General features: G+C 39.9%; 1 protein-coding gene and 1 non-coding gene across 2 annotated transcripts in view; both read left to right on the top strand.

Moving 5' to 3' along the window:
• Nucleotides 1-20,400, top strand: part of MRPS36 (mitochondrial ribosomal protein S36) — a 587,034-nt gene that overhangs the window by 228,063 nt on the left and 338,571 nt on the right. The window lies entirely within an intron of this gene.
• LOC126957763 (U8 small nucleolar RNA) lies at nucleotides 1,698-1,830 on the top strand. The gene has a single exon (XR_007726932.1). It is a non-coding gene; the product is annotated as a U8 small nucleolar RNA (small nucleolar RNA).

The following is a 20,400-nucleotide window of genomic DNA, read 5'->3' as shown; positions in this document are numbered from 1 at the left end:
CCCATGGAGTTGTGCGCTGAAATCCAGAGCAATGAATACACCTCTGAAAAATGATGCTTTCGAACCTGCCTCATGGTGCAGTAAATTTAAAAGTACTCTTAATAATAATAAGGATCAACATTGACTTTAATAGTCCTCAAGCCCATCACGTAATTTCATTAGCCACCCAGCACAGATGCAAGCAGGGGTGATGTCATACTTTTTCCCCTTGCTCTGAAACCTGAGTCAGGCGCCAGAGATGGAAACCAGTTTTACAGACTCTAATCGGATTAAAGCTCCTGGCAGCCTCTAATCAATAGGTGGTAGCTGGAGGAATCTCAAAATGTTCAAAGCCCCCTCTGGCCCCTTCATGGGCACGACCTCACTCAAGCAGAAAGGAGGTTCAGGTGATCTCTTTCTACAGGTGGGGCAAGTCTAAATGGTATGTCCTAGGGCACTGTGTTAGTTGCAGTTTTCCCCAGGACTCAGGTCCGTACAGGAGGGGGATTGTCGCTAATGCAGCAGCCTCAAGTTTTCCTTTCTGATCTTACCTAAAGGAAACCTCTAACTGTTCACACAACCATCATATAGTAAACTAGCAGTTATGATCACAGACTTTGGAGTCAGGCACAGTTTGATCTAAAACCTGGCTCTTCCACTGACTCTAGCAAGCTAGCCTACCTCTGTTAGACTCAATTTCTCATCTGTAAAGTGGGGAATAATAACACCTACTTCACAGAAGTGTGGTGAGGAAAAAGAGAGTTAATGTGTACACAAAGGGCTTATGACATAGTCCTTGCCCTGTGTAGTTACATGCTCAACAAATGATTGCTAATAAAAAGAAACAAGCTACGATTAAAAGCTACCAATTATCATGATGATTCTTAAAACTCTGAAATTCCCTCTCACAATCAGAGAGAATTCTTTTTTGCCTTTATCATTTTACTTACCTGAACTTTCCCACCTCTCCAACTTAGCACAAGTGGGAAGCCAGTGCCTAGACATGCTCATAACCTCCAGGTTGCTTTAGCAAGAACTTCAATAACACAGCAAAATGCAATGACCTCATCATCCCAATGTTGCAGAAGTAAAAATCAATGCTACTTAAAAAGCCTGACAATCAATCAAAGTCTAGCCAGATATCCGTGGAAGTCAAACAGACCATATAAAACTCGGATTCACCTAGGGATCTCATTAAAGCTGGGAGTTTTCACTTGGCTTTTTTTTTTCTTTTCAAATATGGAGTCCCGGTGAGATCAGGGCTACATGTCTCCCCAGCAGCTGGCTCAGGAGCACTATTATTGGCTGGATGCCCTCACTGGAATTACCAGTGCAAACGGTCATTCATACGTCAATGTCATCCCACCCTCCCATGGTGACACAGACCTTCTCCTACTGAAACCACATGCTGCTTTAGTCCAAAATAAGCTCTTGAAAAAGTAATAAACACACTTTTTATTTTATTTTGTTTTGTTTTATTTTATGACGGAGTCTTGCTCTGTCACTAGGCTGGAGTGCAGTGGTGTGATCTCAGCTCACTGCAACCTCCGTCTCCTGGGTTCAAGTGATTCTCCTGCCTCAGCCTCCCAAGTATCTGGGATTACAGGCACATGCCACCACACCCAGCTAATTTTTGTATTTTTAGTAGAGATGGGATTTCGCCATGTTGGCCAGGATGGTCGTGATCTCTTGACCTCGTGATCTGCCCACCTCAACCTCCCAAAGTGCTGGGATAATCCTTACCTGTTCCTCCTTTGCAGGGCAGATAGAACATGATAACTGGAGATGCATGAAACGTGATTAACATCTCTGTGTAATCGGGACTTGGAACACACTTAATTTCTTTTTAATAGTGAAAATTTTATTGGAGATCATTGAAGCTAAGACTGATAAACACTTGCCCTGGGTGGATTACAACCACCTTTTTTTTTTTTTTTTTTTTACTATACTTTGAGTTCTTGGATACATGTGTAGAACGTGCAGGTTCATTACACAGGTATACATGTGCCATGGTGGTTTGCTGCACCCATCACCCCGTCATCTACATTAGGTATTTCTCCTAATGCTATCCCTCCGCTAACAACCCCACTCCCCAACAGGCCCCAGTGTGTGATGTTCCGTTCCCAGCGTCCATGCAACACACTTAATTTCTATTGCATAGTACTATAGGGGTTACAGAAAGTATAATGTTCAGATAATGCATTTATATTCTATGGACTTCTTTCTAAAACCTTATAATTCAAATATGAATATAAGACAAATCCCCTCCCCGAGCTCAGGTCATTTTAAGAGATAACACCTACTATGGACCACATAATTCTTCAAGGCACTAGAGATACAAAGATGGATAAAGCATGAGCCTGCCCTTCTTCAGATTCTGTGAGACCAGCAGGCACAGATCCCCCTAACTCCAGACCCAGTATCCAAAAATGACCAACAGGATTAAATATACACCATTGAGTTAATGGGACACACCACTGAGTTAAAACATTTTTTTTACTCTAGCAGTAAAGAAAATGACTAAACTCTGGATTATCCACTCCAGAACAATCAACTTAGCGTGGAAACTTACACTACCATGAAAAAAAAAATGGTTGAACCAGAATAAGAAGGCCCAACGTTCCCAACAGCATTGGCAACCAATTCATTTAGAAACTCAGTAAAAGTCAACTCAGAAGCCCACTTCTTAGCCAACTTCATGTTCCATGCATACGTGGAGGTGAAGGGAACGAGTTTATACATTACAAATTATGTCTTTCAGCTGGGCACAATGGCTCACGCCTGTAATCCTAGCACTTTGGCAAGCAGAGGCGGATGGATCACTTGAGGTCAGGAGTTTAAGAGCAGCCTGGCCAACATGGTGAAACCCAGTCTCTATTAAAAATACAAAAATTGGCCAGGCATGGTGGTGGGTGCCTGTGATCCCAGCTACTTGGGAGGCTGAGGCAGGAGAATCGCTAGAATCCAGGAGGCAGAGATTGCAGTGAGCCGGGATCATGCCACTGCACTCCAATCTTGGTGACAGAGTGAGATTCCATCTGAAAAAAACAAATTTTGTCTTCTTCAGTCCCTCAGGAACACACTCTCATTTCTTTAATTCACCTCCCTATTTATAAGTTTAATATTAATACCCCCCTCCTCAGGTTGTTGTGAGGGTTAAATGAAGCAATATTTTTTTTTTCAGTCTAAAAAAGCACCTGGCTTATACTAGGGACTCACTGAATGATAGCTAATAGAAAATTCAGTACCAGGATCCCCAAAAACAGTGTGACCACAGACACCATGCCCCGGCTAGCTTCTGGTTTTTCTTACTTTGAAGCAGGAGAAGCAGACTTCTTTCTGTCCGCACCAGCTAGAAAGATCTAAGCTGAGCTACTAGTGCAAGAATATCATGGGGCAACGATTCAACCTTGACAAAAGATCTAGAAACATATCCAACAGAAAACACAAAGATGACAGGAATATCAATAATCTCAACAACTGTAAACAGGTTACATTCCCTTATTAAAAGAACTTTTTTTAAGGCAAGCTCCAGCTATATGCTATTTACAAGAGATGTGTGTAACACAAAATAATGCTGAAAGGTTGAAAACATGCACATGCCCAAAGAGAGACCAAGTGCTATGGTCTGAATGTTTGTGTCCCCCCAAAATTCATATGTTAAAATCATAACCCCCCAAGGTGATGGTATTAGGAGGTGAGGGCCTTTCAGAGCTGATTAGAGCATGAGAGTGAAACCCTCATGCATGGGGTTAGGGCTCTTATAAAAGCAAGCCAAGGCAGACCCCTTTCCACCTCTACCATGTGAGGACGCAGTGAGAAAGCATTGTCTATGAACCAAGAAGCAGACCATTACAGACACTGAATCTGCCAGCACCTTGATCTTGGAATTCCCAGACTTCAGATATGTGAGAAATAAATTTCTGCTGTTTATAAGCCACCTAGTTTATGGCATTTTGTTGTAGCAGCCTGAAGGGACTAAGACAGCAGGCAAATATAGACAAAAAGAAAACAATACAGCAATATTAATATCACCTCAAATAGAATTCAAGGCAAAAAGCTCTATATGGAACAAAGAAAATTGTTTTATATTAAGAAACAGTAGATTCATCAGAATATATAGCAACCATGAACATTTTCACTCTGAATATCATGGCAGCAGATACATAGAGAGTAATTATAACACGTCAAGCACAATTCCAAGGTCATTGCATATAGCAACTCACAATCCTCCCAAGAACCCAGTAAAGTAGACGATGTGATTTTACAGTTCAGGAAATGTGTCCAAGGTCTGTCAACTCATGAGAGTGAAGCTGGTATTCAAACCAGGCAGCCTGGTGTTAGCATCAATGCTCTTAATTTTTTTACTATATTCTCTCCAAAAAGTAAAAAGAAGTGTTAGAAATTTTTTTAAAAATTGGCCAGGTGTGGTGGCTCACACCTGTAATACCAGCACTTTGGGAGGCCAAGGCAGGAGGATCGCTGCAGCCCAGCAGTTCAAGACCAGCCTGGGCAACACAGTGAGATCCTGTCTTTTTTAAAAGGAAAAAGAAATTTTTTTAAAAAATTGTCAAACCCATAGGTAGAATGGAAAAAGTTAGAAAACTATTCCCAAAATTTGTTGTGTCAAGATGACAAAAATAAATATATGAAAGATGTTAATAATACATATTATAAGCTTGAACTCATAGCAAATTATAATCTCTCTAAAAATGAGACACATTCTTTCTAAATGTTTATGAAACATTCATTTAAAATTTAAAATACATAAGGAGAGGCCAGACATGGTGGCTCACGCCCGTAATCCCAGCAGTTTGGGAAGCCAAGGCAGGAAGATCACGAGGTCAGGAGATCGAGACCATCCTGGCTAACATGGCGAAACCCCATCTCTACTAAAAATACAAAAAAATTAGCTGGGCAGGCTGAGGCAGGAGAATGGCGTGAACCCGGGAGGCAGAGCTTGCAGTGAGCTGAGATCACGCCACTGCACTACAGCCTGGGCGACAGAGAGAGACTCCATCTCAAAAAAAAAAAAATACATACATAAAGAGAAATCACTTACTAGGCCACAGAAAAAATGTCTCCGTAAGTTTCTGAAGGTAGAGTTCTTATAGGGTTCATTTACTGATTAAAATGGAATAAATTCAAAACGTCATTGTTCTAAATAAGTCTGTGTCAAAGAATAAATAAAAACTTAATTTATACATTATTTGAAAATTAACATATGTCGAAACACCAAATAGAAAATTCCATGGGAAGTAGCCAAAGTTTACTCAGGAAAAAAATAATCATATCCCTAAATAGGTTTTTTTCTAAAACAAGAAATGTCTAAAATAAATATTTTTGGCACATTAGACTCAGAAGCTAGAAAAAGAACAACAAAATAAACAAAAGAAACCAATGAATTAGGAAGTTTAAAACAACTAGAATTGTTGAGTAAAACCTAGAGCTAGCTCTTTGGGGGAAAAAAAGGATTAAGGGATGTCTGACAAATCTGACAACACGGAAAAAAGTTTGAGAACACATACACTACATTAGCAATGAAAATATATGTCTAACTACAGATAGGGAAGAGACTACTTTTATTAAAATAATACTATTTATACCCTTATGACAATAATGTCATAAGTCATAAAGTCATAAAGTCAAAAAAACTATTTTCTAAGTTACCACTACTGAAAAAAATTGAAATTGAAATGATCAGTGAAATCAACTCTCCTCAAAACTTCCAGATGTTGGGTTTATTTAAAAAGTCATATAATGCTTTCAAGAACTCATTTCACAAGGCTATTGCAACCCTGATAGCAAAAACTGAGAAAGTGAAAAAAGAACCAAAAGTCAAATTCATTTATTAATACATATATATGCAAACACCCTAAATATAATATTTACAAATAGAACCAACAACACATTAAAAGTACAATACAACACCTTTAGGATTTATTTTAGCAATTCAAGGATAGGTAGTTAGAAAAAAATATGTCAATGTAATTCACTAGATTAATAGATTAAAAACCAGATGGTCATTTTGATAAATGCAGAAAATGCAGTTGATAAAATTCTAAATCCATTCTGGATTAAGCTTATGGGTAAACTAGAAATAGAAGGAAACTTTAATATGATACAGATCTTTTTTTTTTTTGAGACAGAGTCTCACTCTGTTGTCCAGGCTGCAGTGTAGTGGTGCAATCTCAGCTCACTGCAACCTCCACCTCATGGGTTCAAAGTGGTTCTCCTGCCTCAACCTACCAAGTAGCTGGAACCACAGGTGTCCCCACCACGCCTGGCTAATTTTTTGTATTTTTAGTAGAGACAAGGTTTCACCATGTTGGCCAGGCTGGTCTCAAACTCCTGACCTCAGGTGATCCGGCCAGCTTTGGACTCCCAAGTGCTGGGATTACAGGCGTGAGCCACTGCACCCAGACAGTAACAGTCTCTTTAAAAAGTCACTATTATCTGGGGAAAAAAATTAAGGGGCCCTTCTTTATTAAAAAGAAAGTAGAGATCTAAACACCAAAAGCAATGGGTGAACCTTCATTGAACCTTTGATTTTAAAAAAATAAAAGCAGCAACAAAATATATTTTGAGGAGAAAATATGTACCACAAAGAGCAGTAAAAAGGTTAGTATCTCTATCTGATGAAGAGTTCTTATAAATCAGTATTATTTATTTATTCATTCATTTATTTTGATACAGGGTCTCACTCTGTCACCCAGGCTGGAGTACACTGATGTCATCACGTCTCACTCAACCTCGACCTCCCCAGACCCAGGTGATCCTCCCACCTCAGCCTCCTGAGTAGCTGGGACTACAGGAACACCACTACATCTGGCTAATTTACATATTTTTTGTAGAGACGGGGTTTCACCATGTTGCCCAGGTCTCAAACTCCTGGGCTTAAGCAATCTTCCTACCTCCGCCTCCCAAAATGCTAGGATTACAGGCACGAGCCACCATGCCCAGCCATAAATCCGTATTTTAAAAAGACAAGTTATCTCCTCTTGCCCCCAAATAAGTAAAGAATCATGAACAGGACAATTTCAAAAAAAAAGAAATACAAATTGCCACAAAAAAAATATTTTAAAAGTACTTGGCCTGATTAATAGCCAAAGAAATTTAAATTAGAAAAACAATGAAATATTTTTTTCAGTCTCAGATTAGCAAAGATTAAACAGAACAATAATATTCAAAGCTGGCAAAGGTGTAAAAATACTGTGCTGATGAAGTGCAAACTAGTTCAACTTTTGGAGGTCATGAATTAGATAATGTGCAACCAAATTTTTAAATTAAACATAAATATTCCTTTTGATCTAGCTGTTAAACTTCTAGAATATGTGTAAGAGAAATAAGCAAGTAGGTAAAAATGAATCTATATTATTTCTTATTGCAGTATTGTTTATAATTTTTTTAATTAAATCTAAATGACCAATTAAATAAGTTGTGCCAGAGCCATATAACCACATACCCTTAAGCACTTGGAAAGAACAAACACTGTAACTCTATGTATTAGCATAGAAAGAAGTCTGAAAAATATTTTAAATTAAAACAGCTTATAGAAGAGCAGGTATGATTTTATTTTAAAAAAAAGATACATATGTGCTAATACATGATGTGTTTATAGATGCATAGAAAAACTGCTGGAAAAGTATACAACAAATTATAACAGTGGTTTTATCTGTGGGGGTACAATTAAGGGGACTTTCTACTATATGTCTAAAATTTTAGTGTTTTATAATCAGTATATATTATGTTTACAATCAGAAAACTAATACTAGTACATTGCAGAGAGAGAGAAAGAGGGATCCTGCGTTCTCTTTAATGAAGACAAAGTCTTGGCTCCATCTTAATGGGCTCCTCAAGACATACCCAGGCACAGCCACTGGACTTGGGGCAAAAACTCAGCCAGCACTGTGAAAATAAATCTTGCAGTGTAAAGTTCCACACACCTGAGCCTTGAGTCATGTCAGAGATTGGGCCCTCTTTAAGTCATCCTTGTTGCTACTGAAATAACTACTCCACATCTGGGAATGAGAGTACATTCCCCCAAGGAAGCCCCTGTTTCCAAATCTCCACCCTGGTTTACCATCAGCTGAGACTCTTGGCCCCTCCTGGACCATCTGCTCAGCAGACCTCTGATCTGGCTAACAGCTTCATTATTTTTAAACTGTCTCTAAGCACAGATTCAGAAGCAAGGGCAGCAAGAATCTCTCCTAAGCCTCCGAAATAAATCAGTCCCTGTAATCTGCTTCCTGTGGCCCTCTGTGACTACAGCATGATAGGAGGTGTCGTAATCATCATAACATCTTTGCCCTGAGCATCAGTACATAAAAGCAGGTGCTTAGCACGGGGCAGCTGCCAGGTCAATCCAAGCCAGAGGCTAAGGGAGGGCTTTGCCAAAATGACTCTGAGTGGCACAGAGCTATATCTGGGGGCTTCACCACCTGAGGGTGATTCAAGAAACAGGTCCAAGATGCTGGGTTAGCAAGGAAAGACAGACTCTGAGTAATTACGTTCACGACTTGAATGCCGTGTGTAAGTAATTAATAATCTATAAATGTCCTGAGTGAGTGCACATATTGAGTTATTCCATCATTCAACACGTGCCAATGTGAATGCAGTTCCTCTGGAGGGTTCATTAACTGGACAGAGTGTCAAGTCAGAGTGAATTTATTTTTTCATTTCTTCCGTTTACTTTTACTTTGTTCCCTTCCGTTGTTCATAAATAGAAGTGGTAATTATGGGGGATGGAGGGGCAGCATTTTTCAATTCTTTTGCTGGATATTGTAGGGAAAGGTGGGAGTTACCTGTAATCATCTTGCCAAGTCTGAAAGAAAACTAAGTGAAAGTAAACAATTAGCTGGGAGATTTTGGATTTTCAGGTACTTTGAAAAGCCTAATTTCTAAATACTAGAAAGCTGTTGTTTTCATCGTGCACTGTGTAGATCTGACGCAAAGTGGTCTTTAGGCTGGAGAAATCACTGTGCAGGAAAATTCAAAAGACATAAAACTCCCATATTGCCATGGAGGGCTGCAAGTGCCTGGAGAAAAGTTATCCATATGTAAGCCTCACCTCAGAACACCACCTACTGCCCCAGCATCTCTGAGGATGAGCAGTCAGAAGGACCAGGGAAATGAGACTGGGTTCTAAGAAAAATGGAACATTAGAGAGATGAATAGATGGAGGGAAAGATGGATGGGTGAACAGATGGATGGGTGAATAGATGGATGGATGACTAGACAAATAGAAAGACACAGACACATGGATGGATAGGTATGTAGGTGGCTTCCTCCCTCCCTCCCTCCCTCTCTCCATGCCTGTCCAAGCAAAGACCAGGGAATGTCTCCTACCTCAGAGAAAGAGGGAGCCATACTGCTTCCCAGGACCAGTTCTCCTGTTGGCTTGATCACACTCCTTCTGCCTCCTCCCAAATCTTATTCCTCATCTATCCCATCTCAATTAATCTCTCTCTCCACTAAAAATTCATCTTACAAATACCTTCAGTTTTCCTGCAGGCTGATAGGTAGGTAGGTAGGTAGGTAGGTAGGTAGGTAGGTAGATAGATAGATAGATAGATAGATAGATAGATAGATAGATAGATAGATAGATATTCCCCCAACCAGCTTCTTGTCAGGCTAACTTCAATTTCATTCCCTCACAGGCTTCTTCTGGACAGAGTTCTCCACATCCTACCATCTATGCTCAGTCACCTCCACCCACTGCAACTTGGGGCCCATCCTCCACTCCATGCTCCTCAAAGGTCTCCAGCCCCTTTTCCCATCCTAAATCCCATGGTTTCCTCTCCTTGAAATATCTGAACCACATTATCTGCCTTGAAGCTTTACTCTTCTGTTTCTTTCTTTCCACATCTCCAGCAATCTTTCCTGATTCACTCATTCTTCAATTTATTCAATAAATATTTATTGAGAACTTATTTTGTTCCAGGCACTGAGCTAGAGATGTAGGGAACACAAAATGACCAATTCCTAGACCTTACTCTCAAGAGCTTAGAAAGAGAGCTAGTTATGTATGCAAGTGAGTTACGATAACACAGGATCAATGTAAACATTCATTCATTGATTCAAAAGGATTGCTGAGCACCTACTAGGTGCCAAGCACAGTTCCGAGAACTAAGGATACAACAATTAACAAAACTGATAAAGATTCTTCCTTTATTAAGTATATACTAATGGAGGAGAAAAACACTATATGAGTAAGATATAGAGTGGGTCAAAATATAATGTGTTATGGAGAAAAATAAAGTATGAAAGGAGCATAGGGAGAGGCCTGGTGGAGGGAGGGTTTGCAGTTTGCAATGGATTGATCACGGAAAAGCTTGCTAAGACAGAGACATTTGCACAAAAACTCTGCTGGGCATGGTGGCTCACGCCTGTAATCCAGGCACTTTGGGAGGCCAAGGCGGGCAGATTACCTGAGGTCAGGAGTTCAAGACTAGCCTGGCCAAAATGGCAAAACTCTGTCTCTACTAAAAATACCAAAAAAATTAGCTGGGCATGGTGGTGGACACCTGTATTCCCAGCTACTCGGGAGGCTCAGGCAGGATGAATTGCTTGAACCCAGGAGGTGGAGGTTGCAGTGAGGCAAGATCACGCCACTGCATTCCAGCCTGGGCAACAGAGCAAGACTCTGTCTCAAAAAAAAGAAAAAAAAAACAAAAAACAAAAAAAAAAAACAACTAGACAAGGTAAGGGAATAACCCTTATACATATCTGAGGGAAAGATTTCTGGCCAGAAGGAGCAGCAAATGGGAAGGCCCTGAGGCAGGGGGGTGTCCAGTGTCCTGGGACAGTGAGGAAGGTGAGAGTGGTGAAAGGCGAGGTCAGATGTGTAGGGCGGGGGAAAGGCAAGAGTGTAGGGCCTGTGGTCCCTCAGAGGTCTGGGAGTTCCGCTCTGCATGAGACAGGAAACCACCAGACAGTCGGAACAAAGGAATAACATGATCTGAACTACACGCTGAAAAGATACCTGTCCTGCGTGTAAAACAGACTCCTGGAAAACAGGCAGAAGCAAGGAAACCCACCACAGTCATGCAGGATAGAGTTGGGGGTGGCTCGGAGCAGGGGAAGTGGTGGAAGAGATACAAAATGGTTGAATTTGGGGGACATTTCAAAGGCAGAACTAACAGATTTAGTGCTGGATTCCAAGTGAGAGCTCCGCGGAGGTAGGAGCCAAAGAACCCACCAAAGTGCCCCCGAGACAATCGGCTTCAAATGCCTGCCAGCCCAGGTTCCACCGCCAGATGACAACATCGCTAGTCAACTAAGGCCTTCCCTGGCTGGACCCCTCTCTCCCTAGCCCGTCCCACCTTCTCCCTGAAAGATGATCCAAAATCGTGGCCTCATTCTGCAGATGAGGGAGGAGGGGTATGATGCACGTTGGAGAAAAAGAGAAGAGGCCAACCAGGCCTCCTTTTGCACAGTGCCAATGGCCAACCTTCAGTTGGCCCAAGCTGGGGGAAGAGAAGAAGCATTAACATTGAATGAAATTACTGATTATATTTTTACACTGGCCTGGACATGCTAACAGGAAGACCTACTGTTAACTAAAAGTGGCCAGAGGCATTCAATGATTTGCCCTAAATTTTCTTTCAATTAGGATCCGGAAAAAAACTAGGTCCATGGAATAAATGTCAAGGGACAGAAGACAAAAATACAGTTTTTATTATAATAAAGTCATGCTAACTCAATGAAACATTTACTTTGGGAAGTCAAGACCGAAATAGTCAACAAAAGCTCTTATGGAAAGGCTGGTTTAAAAAAAAAAAAAAAAAAAAAAAGGCAACCTTATATCTAATTGATGATATATACTGCCAACCCTAAGCTGAGCTTGCAGGAGCCCTTCTTTTAGGGTTGAATCTTCAGTAAAAGACACAGTCCACAGAAGAAGCCTCTCTCTCTCTGTCTCTGAAACGAAACTGCTAGAAGCTGGCAGGAAAACAAAGGGTTCTGTTGTTTTTGTTGTGGTTGCTGCTGGTGCAGTGCTGTTGTTCAGTAGAAGTCCTTAGGTTTTAGGAAGCAGAAATCCTGCGCTGCTGAATTTATGATTTGAATAGATACTTCCAGAGTGAAGGTAATCCTTCATTTGACATTTCTTCACTTAGTTGTTTTTTCCATATTGTTCACATCGAGCCTTGCCATTTGATTTATTCTGACCATAATGCACTTGTACATTTGCTGTTTTGATTATTATCTCATACTTAAAGCTGAGTTGGCACTTTCTTCCAGGGCCTTCATTTCCAGGGGCTTATAAATTTCATGAACAAATTACTTTTTATTTATCAACCCCTTCATCTGCCCAGCAGTGAATTTTTTGGAAGGTTGGCAAGGAATGCACACATACTATTTTTTAAATGAAACATCCTAACGAAAAAGGCTGTGGTATTTTAGGAGGAATAAGCCAAGATAGTCCTTTCTTTTAAATTATTGCATTACTCTAAAATAAAGAAATAAATATAATTTAGGAAACATAATATAAAGCAAATACATGTGCTAGTCTCCAAAAGCAGAATGAATTCCTTGGAGGAGGTACTGTGTCAGGATCTCATTTGTTCTGGTATATAGCTTCTAGGCTGGAATGTTTCCAAAACAGTTATAATTCCATAACCCCATCAAGTTATGCAAAAAAAAGTTGATAAGTTTATTATGATTTCAAGAATGACATTTGACTTACATAGGAGCGAGAGGCTGTCAGACTCTGGATTGACAGCATCCTCCATCAGCAGCACTGTAAAAAGATATTAAAGTCACCACAAGGGGGATAGGGTTGGTGCACATGAATAAACTCCAAAGAAGAACGGATTCAACATTTACTTAGGCTATACAAAACAAGCATTATTATCCCCACTTTGCAGAGAAAGATATTGAAATTCAGAGAGGCTGAATACCTTGCCCAAGTTCACACAGTCGATGTTACAGCCTGGATCTAAACCAAAGATCTCTCTCTCCAAAATATTGCATTTTAATTTTAGATAATATTTTTTAACCTTCTCATCCTTCCCACCAAAATACACTATCCATCCTTCTAAAAATCAGAAAACTGGCCAATTTGGGGCGTACAGTAAATACTAAAAAGGCTGAAAGTCAAGAGTGTAGATGGTTTGATTTCTGGATGATGATTTTGGAGGTAAAAAAGCACAACAGAGTCCAGGAGTCAGGAAATTCTGGGTTTCCCCCCCCCCCATTCCACCTCTCCCCTCTGCTGGTCATCTCAGCCACTCGCCAAACACCTGAGAGTCCAGCCTGAGAAGAATCACTTCCATTCGTTAAAAAAGGAAACCGAGAAACATCGATTGCCCAGATTTACACAGTAAATGCTATTCTGACTTCTTAATAACTAGACAATGGTAAATTTGAATTAACCTATATCCAGAATTCTAGATCTCATAATTATCTGGTGCTAAGGAAATTCAGCCAAAGAGAGAATCCCCAATGATGTCTGTAGTCACAAAAAAAGCAGCACCCATCTTTAATGGTATATATCCTGAAATTCTACCAGATAACCAAAAAAAAAAAAAAAATCCCATAAAGCTAAAACAAGTAGCTCTAGGCACTAAAATAAGAAAATATTTTTAACAGTGCTATGAAGCCAAACTTCAATTATAAGAATATTGAAGATTTTTATTGAGGAAAAGAAAACACCCTAGGAGATTTCAGTTTTTACTCAGTATCACTTCTGCAAAAAGGCAACTACATTATGCTGTTAGCAATTGCACAGGCTGCACTCCACTTCCTTGAGGAAAAAATGAGGAATTGGGCTCATATAAAAACATATGCAAGAAAGTAAGTGTCAAGATTTGTCTGGGAATATTACACATTTAACCTAAAGTGGGAGTCTAATGTTCACCTTAGCTTCCCAATAGGAACCCCTTTCTTTTTTTTTTCTTCAGCTTTTAAGTTCTGGGGTACATGCACACAAGATGTGCAGGTGACATAGGTAAATGTGTGCCATGGTGGTTTGCTGCGTAGATCAACTCATCACCCGGGTATTAAGTCCATCATTCATTAGCTATTCTTACTGATGCTCTCCTTCCCCCTACCTCTTCCCCAGAGGCCCCAGTGTGTGTTGTTTCCCCCAACCCCCTGTCCATGTGCTCTCATCATTCACCTCCCACTTATAAGTGAGAGCATGCCATGTTTGGTTTTCTGTTATTGAATTTGTTTGCTGAGGATAACAGCTTCTAGCTCCATCCATGTTCCTGTAAAAGACATGATCTTGTTCCTTTTCACGGCTGCATAGTATTTCATGGTGTACATGTGCCACATTTTCTTTATCCAGTCTATCATTGATATGCATTTGGGTTGATTCCATATCATTGCTATTGTGAATAGTTCTGCAATGAACATACATGTGCATGGGTCTTTATAATAGAATGATTTATATTCCTTTGGGCATATACTCAGTAATGGTATTGCTGGTTCAAATGGTATTTCTGCCTCTAGGTCTTTGGGAATTGCCACAAGGTATTCCACAATGGTTGAACTAATTTACACTCCCAGCAACAGTGTAAAAGCATTCTTTTTTCTCCATAACCTTACCAGCATCTGTTGTTTCTTGACTTTTTAATTATCACCATTTCGACTGGCATGAGATGGTATCTCACTGTGGTTTGGATTTGCATTTCTGTAATCATCAGTGATGTCGAGCTTTTTTTCATGTTTCTTGGCTGCATAAATGTCTTCTTTTGAGAAGTGTCTGAGGAACCCCTTTCTTTGGGGAATTCCATACTGTTCGAGTTTTGATGTGGGGAAAAGATGGACAGTCTCCCCTAGAGGAGCTGAAAATGTCATAGTCCCTTGCCACGTGGGCACATTCGAAGCAAAGGTTCTGCCGATCAGAGAACCGCACGAGACTTGGTACGGAAAATTCTCTCGCACTAAGCGATTTTAATCTTTCTTTTCTTCCTCTCTGTGTCTTCCTCTCTCTCTCTTCCTCCCTCTCTCATACTAGCAGCAGCAGCAGTAGCTGCAAGGCAAAGCTCCTTTGAGATATATATATATATATATATATCTCAAACAACTCAATAGCAAGAAAACAACCTGATTACAAAATAGACAAAGAAGATGAATAGACATTTCTCAAAAGAAGACATACAAATAACTAGCAGGTATATTTTAAAATGCACAACATCACTAATGATAAAAGAAAAATGTCAGCTGAATTAAATTTAAAGAAGTTTAACTGAGCAACAAATGAGTCACAAATTGGGCAGCCTTCCTTGCCAGAGTGGACCCAGAGACTCCAGCACAGCCATGTGGTGGGAGATTTATGGGCTGAAAAAGGAAAGTGAGGTACAGAAACAGCTGGATTGGGCCAGGCGCTGTGGCTCACACCTGTAATCCCAGCACTTTGGGAGGCCAAGGCGGGCGGATCACAAGGTCAGGAGATTGAGACCATCCTGGCTAACACGGTGAAACCCCGTCTCTACGAAAAATACAAAAAATTAGCTGGGCGAGGTGGTGGGTGCCTGTGGTCCCAGCTACTACGGAGGCTGAGGCAGGAGAATGGCGTGAATCCGGGAGGCAGAGCTTGCAGTGAGCCAAGTCCCCACCACTGCACTCCAACCTGGGCGACAGAGCGAGGCTTCATCTCAAAAAAAAAAAAAAAAGAAAAAAGAAAAGAAACAGCTGGATTGATTTTAGTTTGGCATTTGCCTTGTTTGAACATGGTTTGAACAGTTGGCTACATTTGATTGACCAAAACTCAGTGATTGGCACAAGTGTAGGTTACAGCATGGTTACACCTCCACTTGTTATAGTTCTTGGTGTACAGAAAACCCTTTAGGCTGAACTTAAAATATGTAAGGAGGCGGCTTTAGGCTAAACTTGATTTAACACTCATCATCAGACAAATGCAAATTAAAACTACAAGAAGATATTCCCTCACACCTGTTAGATTGACTATTATCACAAAGATGGAAAATAAGTGTTGGCAAGCATGTAGAAAAAAGAGAACCCTCGTATACTCTTGGTGGGAATGTAAATTAGTACAACCATTATGGAAAACAATGTGGAGGTTCCTCAAAAAAATTAAAATAGAGCCACCATATGATCCAGCAACCCCACTTCTGAGTATAGATCCAAAGGAAATGAAATCAGTGTGTTGAAGAGATATCTGTACTTGCATATTCATTGCAGCATTATTCACAACAGCCAAAATAGAGAATCAACATGAATGTCCATTGACAGATGAATGGATAAAGAAAATGTGGCATATGTATGCAATGGAATATAATTCAGCCTTAAAAAGGAAGAAAATCCTGTCATTTGCAACAACACGGATAAACCTGAAGGACATTATCCTAAGTAAAATAAGCCAGGCACAAAAAGACAAATACTGCATGATCTCACTTATATGTGGAATCTAAAAAAATTTGAACTCACAGAAGCAGAAAGTAGAACAGCAGTTGCCAGGAACTGGGAGTGGGACAGGGAGGAAATGGAAAGATGTTGGTCAAAGGGTACAAAGTTTCAGCCAGAAAGGATTAATAAGTTCTGGAGCTCTATTGTACATGATAATTATAGTTAATAATAATGTATTGTATATTTGAATATTACTAAGAGAACAGATCTTAAATGTTCTCACCACAAAAACACAAGTATGTAAGGTGACAGATACGTTAATTAGCTTGATTTAATAATTTCAGTGTATACATAGAGCAAAATATCACGTTGTACACACCATAAATATATATAATTTTTATTTGTCAATTATATATTAATATAGCTGAGAAAGGATTTAAAATTTTAAAAAACAAAACTGTACTGCCCAGTGCTCCGTGGCTGCAGTGGTTGTACTTTTCTTATAGGACCAGGCCTATGGCTAGTATTTAGACTTTTTTTTCTGGAAGATCAGCCTCAAGACTGGGTGCCTCCAGTCCTCTATATATTTCTGTGAGCACCCTCTATCCTTAATAAACCAAAGTCCATTTCTGCTGTGTGCAACTAAGAATTCTGACAGAATCAAAACCCAGCTCGGACAGCACTTGCCTGTACAGTCCACCAACATTCTTTTAATGGACGACCTACATCATTAAGGAAAGTTTCAATTATACTTCCTACATTCCGATTACTAGGATATAGAGTGTGGACTATCATTTTGGAAATTTCCTTTTAAAAAAGAAAGTTAGAAGAAATGGTTTTGCTAATTAAAACAAATCATCCAAAACAGCTGCTATGGTCTGAGTATCTGTGTTCCTCTAAAATTTATATGTTGACATCTAATCACCAGTATGATGCTATTAGGAGGTGGGGCCTTTGGGAGGTGATTAGGTCATAAGGATAGAGACATCATAAATTTAGAATTAGTGCCCTTACAAGAGACCCCGGAAAGCCAGCCCACCCTTTCCCCATGTGAGCATGCAATGAGAAGCCACCATCTATGAACCAGAAAATGGGCCCTTAGTCAACACCGAATCTGCTGTTCCCTTGATCTTGTGCTTCCCAGCCTCCAGAACTATGAGAAATGAATTTCTATTGTTTATAAGCCACCCAGTCTGTGGTATTTTTGTCATAGCAGCCTGAACAGACTAAAACAAACAATCATCCAAACACTTTATGCCCAATCATAGTAGGCTCCTATAGTGTTACTGTGCCATGATGTTTGGTACAGCGCATAACACATTCCACACTAAAGAAATGCTTAAGAATGCCCAGAAAGTATCTGGGGCATGCGTTTTTTGTTTGTTTCTGGGATGGGGGTGGGGGGTGTAAGAAGCAGAGGCAAGGAAATGCTTATAAACATCACCACTGTTGATTTGAGTTCATTTGAACAATTTTTAATAATTCCAAACTCAAAATGTGCTACTACATTGTGACTTGTAATTGCTAATAACTAACTTGAGGGCCAAAGTAGGATGGGAGTTGAGGGAAAGATTATGTCATTAATGTCTCTCTCTACAATTCATACTCTGGTTTTTAAAAAGAGATAAAGAAAAACATCTATTGACAGTAAATTATGCAAGAGTCTAACTGGAACATCAACCTTAACTTGATTATATGAAAAACAACTGGAGATGAAGTGTATTAAAAAAAAAAACATGTTTTATGAATGTACACGTATATAGCATATATTAGGTTGGTGCAAAAGTAATTACAGTTTTGCCATTGAAAGTAATAGCAAAAACCACAATTACTTTTGCACCAATCTAATATAAATTACTTGTAATGGCAAAACTGCAATTACTATTGCACCAACCTAATATAAATACATTTAAGATTTTTTTCATTTCAGCACATGCAATTCTACTAGACAGAGGGCTAGAAACAAACAAACAAAAAACCTCACTGTCCCTTCAAGTAGCAGGAGTCTATAATGTAATCTAGAACATATAAACTGCTACATTATTAAAGAAAAGGCCATAGCTCAAAGAAGCTCGATCAGTTTGAAACAAAAGAAAAGGGAAGAAATTGAATCAAAAGAAAATGAAGGAAAGTCAGGAGAAAGGGTAAACTTCCTTAAGACAGAATACAAGGCAGGTCACCACTGATGGTTGTTAAAAGACTGTTTTGACAGAATTCATTAATTAAATCGATCAAACAGTTCAATGTCATCTAAAAAACAGATTTAATGCTTTTGATGAAATTGAATAGATAATTAATTACATAGACAGACAAAATAGTTCATGCAGGTGTGTGCTGATACAGCAAGAAGTCTTAAAGAAAAAGATCCTAAGAGTAGGACAAAACCAAATGAATTTATTCCTGAAAAAACAATGCTGAGAAACAGAAAGAGGCAAGCGATAGAGCAATCGCCCCTCAAAGGCTGTAAATTGTATCGGGTAAATGAAGACTTCTGATTAGCTCCTGGCTGTGCTGCTAATAAAGGAAAATTCTTCAGATTACCGATGATTGCAGCAATTTTCAAAGCATTAGAATGTACAAGAGACAAGTGAATGATGGGTTCGAGGGGGTGAATGAAGAAAAAGAGTTAATACATTTTTAATAAAAAATGAAGGTGGAAACCAGCCATGGGATAATGTCATGAAATAAAAAAATGTGGTGGCAGAAGGGGTACCCTGCAGCCCAAAAAGGAAACACTTCCAGTAGCAAGAAATAGACTCATAAAGAAAAGCCTTCCCCCCACTCTTTTCCAGCTATGTTTCAGAACAAACACTTTAAGATAGTTAATTTGATTTTTTTAAATAAAACATGCCACACGGTTATTTTCTGATGGCAATGTCTAATTATATGATATCGCGAGATCACGGTGAGACTGATACTGCTTTTCCCTACCTTTCTTTTGCTGTGTCCTTAACAGGTGGCAAGATCCCCTTCATAGATCCACACAAAATTTACCAGTCTGCAGTCAGTCAATACACATGCATTGAGCGCCTACTACGTGGCAGGCATTCCTCTAGATGCTGGGATTTCAGCAGTAAACAAAACAAAAATCCCTGTTCTTACAGAGTGAATATTCTAGTTGAGAGGGGAGAAAGACAGGCAAATAAATAAATAATACACACAGGAGGTCGGATTGTCATAAATGCTCTGCAGAATGATAGAGCACGGTCAAGAGAACCAGAATGGTTGGAGTAAGAAGCTGCCTGATAGTCATACACATGAACAGGAATGAGTGACTAGGGCCTGAGAGAAGACCTTGGGTCCTGGACTTTGTTGTTGTTCTTTTTCAATAGTGTTAAAATACATATAACATAAAATGTACCATCTTAACCATTTTTAAGCATACAGTTCAGTGGTGTTAAGTACATTCACACTGCTGTGCAACCGATCTTCAGAACTCTTTTTATCTTGCAAAACTAAAACTCCACTCCCATTAAGAAACTCCCCATTTCCCACTCACCAACTCCCCAGACCCTGGTGACCACATTGCACTGCACTAGGTGCCTCACAGAAGTGAAATCAGACAGAATTCATTGGGTTCTGGGCTTCTTGTGGTGGCCACTGGAAAGTGCAACACAGTGCCTACAGAGATCAGTCCTGAGATGCTCAAGATGAAAAGAAATGAGATTAATTCCAGCTCTTTAGGAGGCCAAAGCAGGAGGATAGCTTGAGCCCAAGAGTTTGAAATCAGCCTGGACAACATAGTGAGACCCTGTCTCTACAAAAAAAATTTAAAAATTAGTGGGGCCTCATGCCGTGCACCTATCATCCCACCTACTCAGGAGGCAGAGGCAGGAAGGTCACTTGAGCCTGAGGTTGAGGCTGCGGTAAGCTGTGATCATGCCACTGCACCCCCTCCTGGGTTACAGAACAAGACCCTGTCTCAAAAATAAAACAAAACAGAACAAAACCATAGTGAGGCTCTATAGGTTAGAACTGACAGGAGACTTTTCCAGGCGCACTCAGAATTCTAGGACCTTTCTACACTCCTGCCTACGTGGCAGACTCCCAGCTCTCAGGCTCTTCCTTGGCCCCTGCAGAATAAAATGTGAAAAGCCAAGCATC

This window comes from Macaca thibetana, chromosome 6 (assembly GCF_024542745.1).
Source record: "Macaca thibetana thibetana isolate TM-01 chromosome 6, ASM2454274v1, whole genome shotgun sequence".
NCBI lineage: Eukaryota > Metazoa > Chordata > Mammalia > Primates > Cercopithecidae > Macaca > Macaca thibetana.
This window is presented reverse-complemented; position numbering and strand designations above follow the sequence as displayed.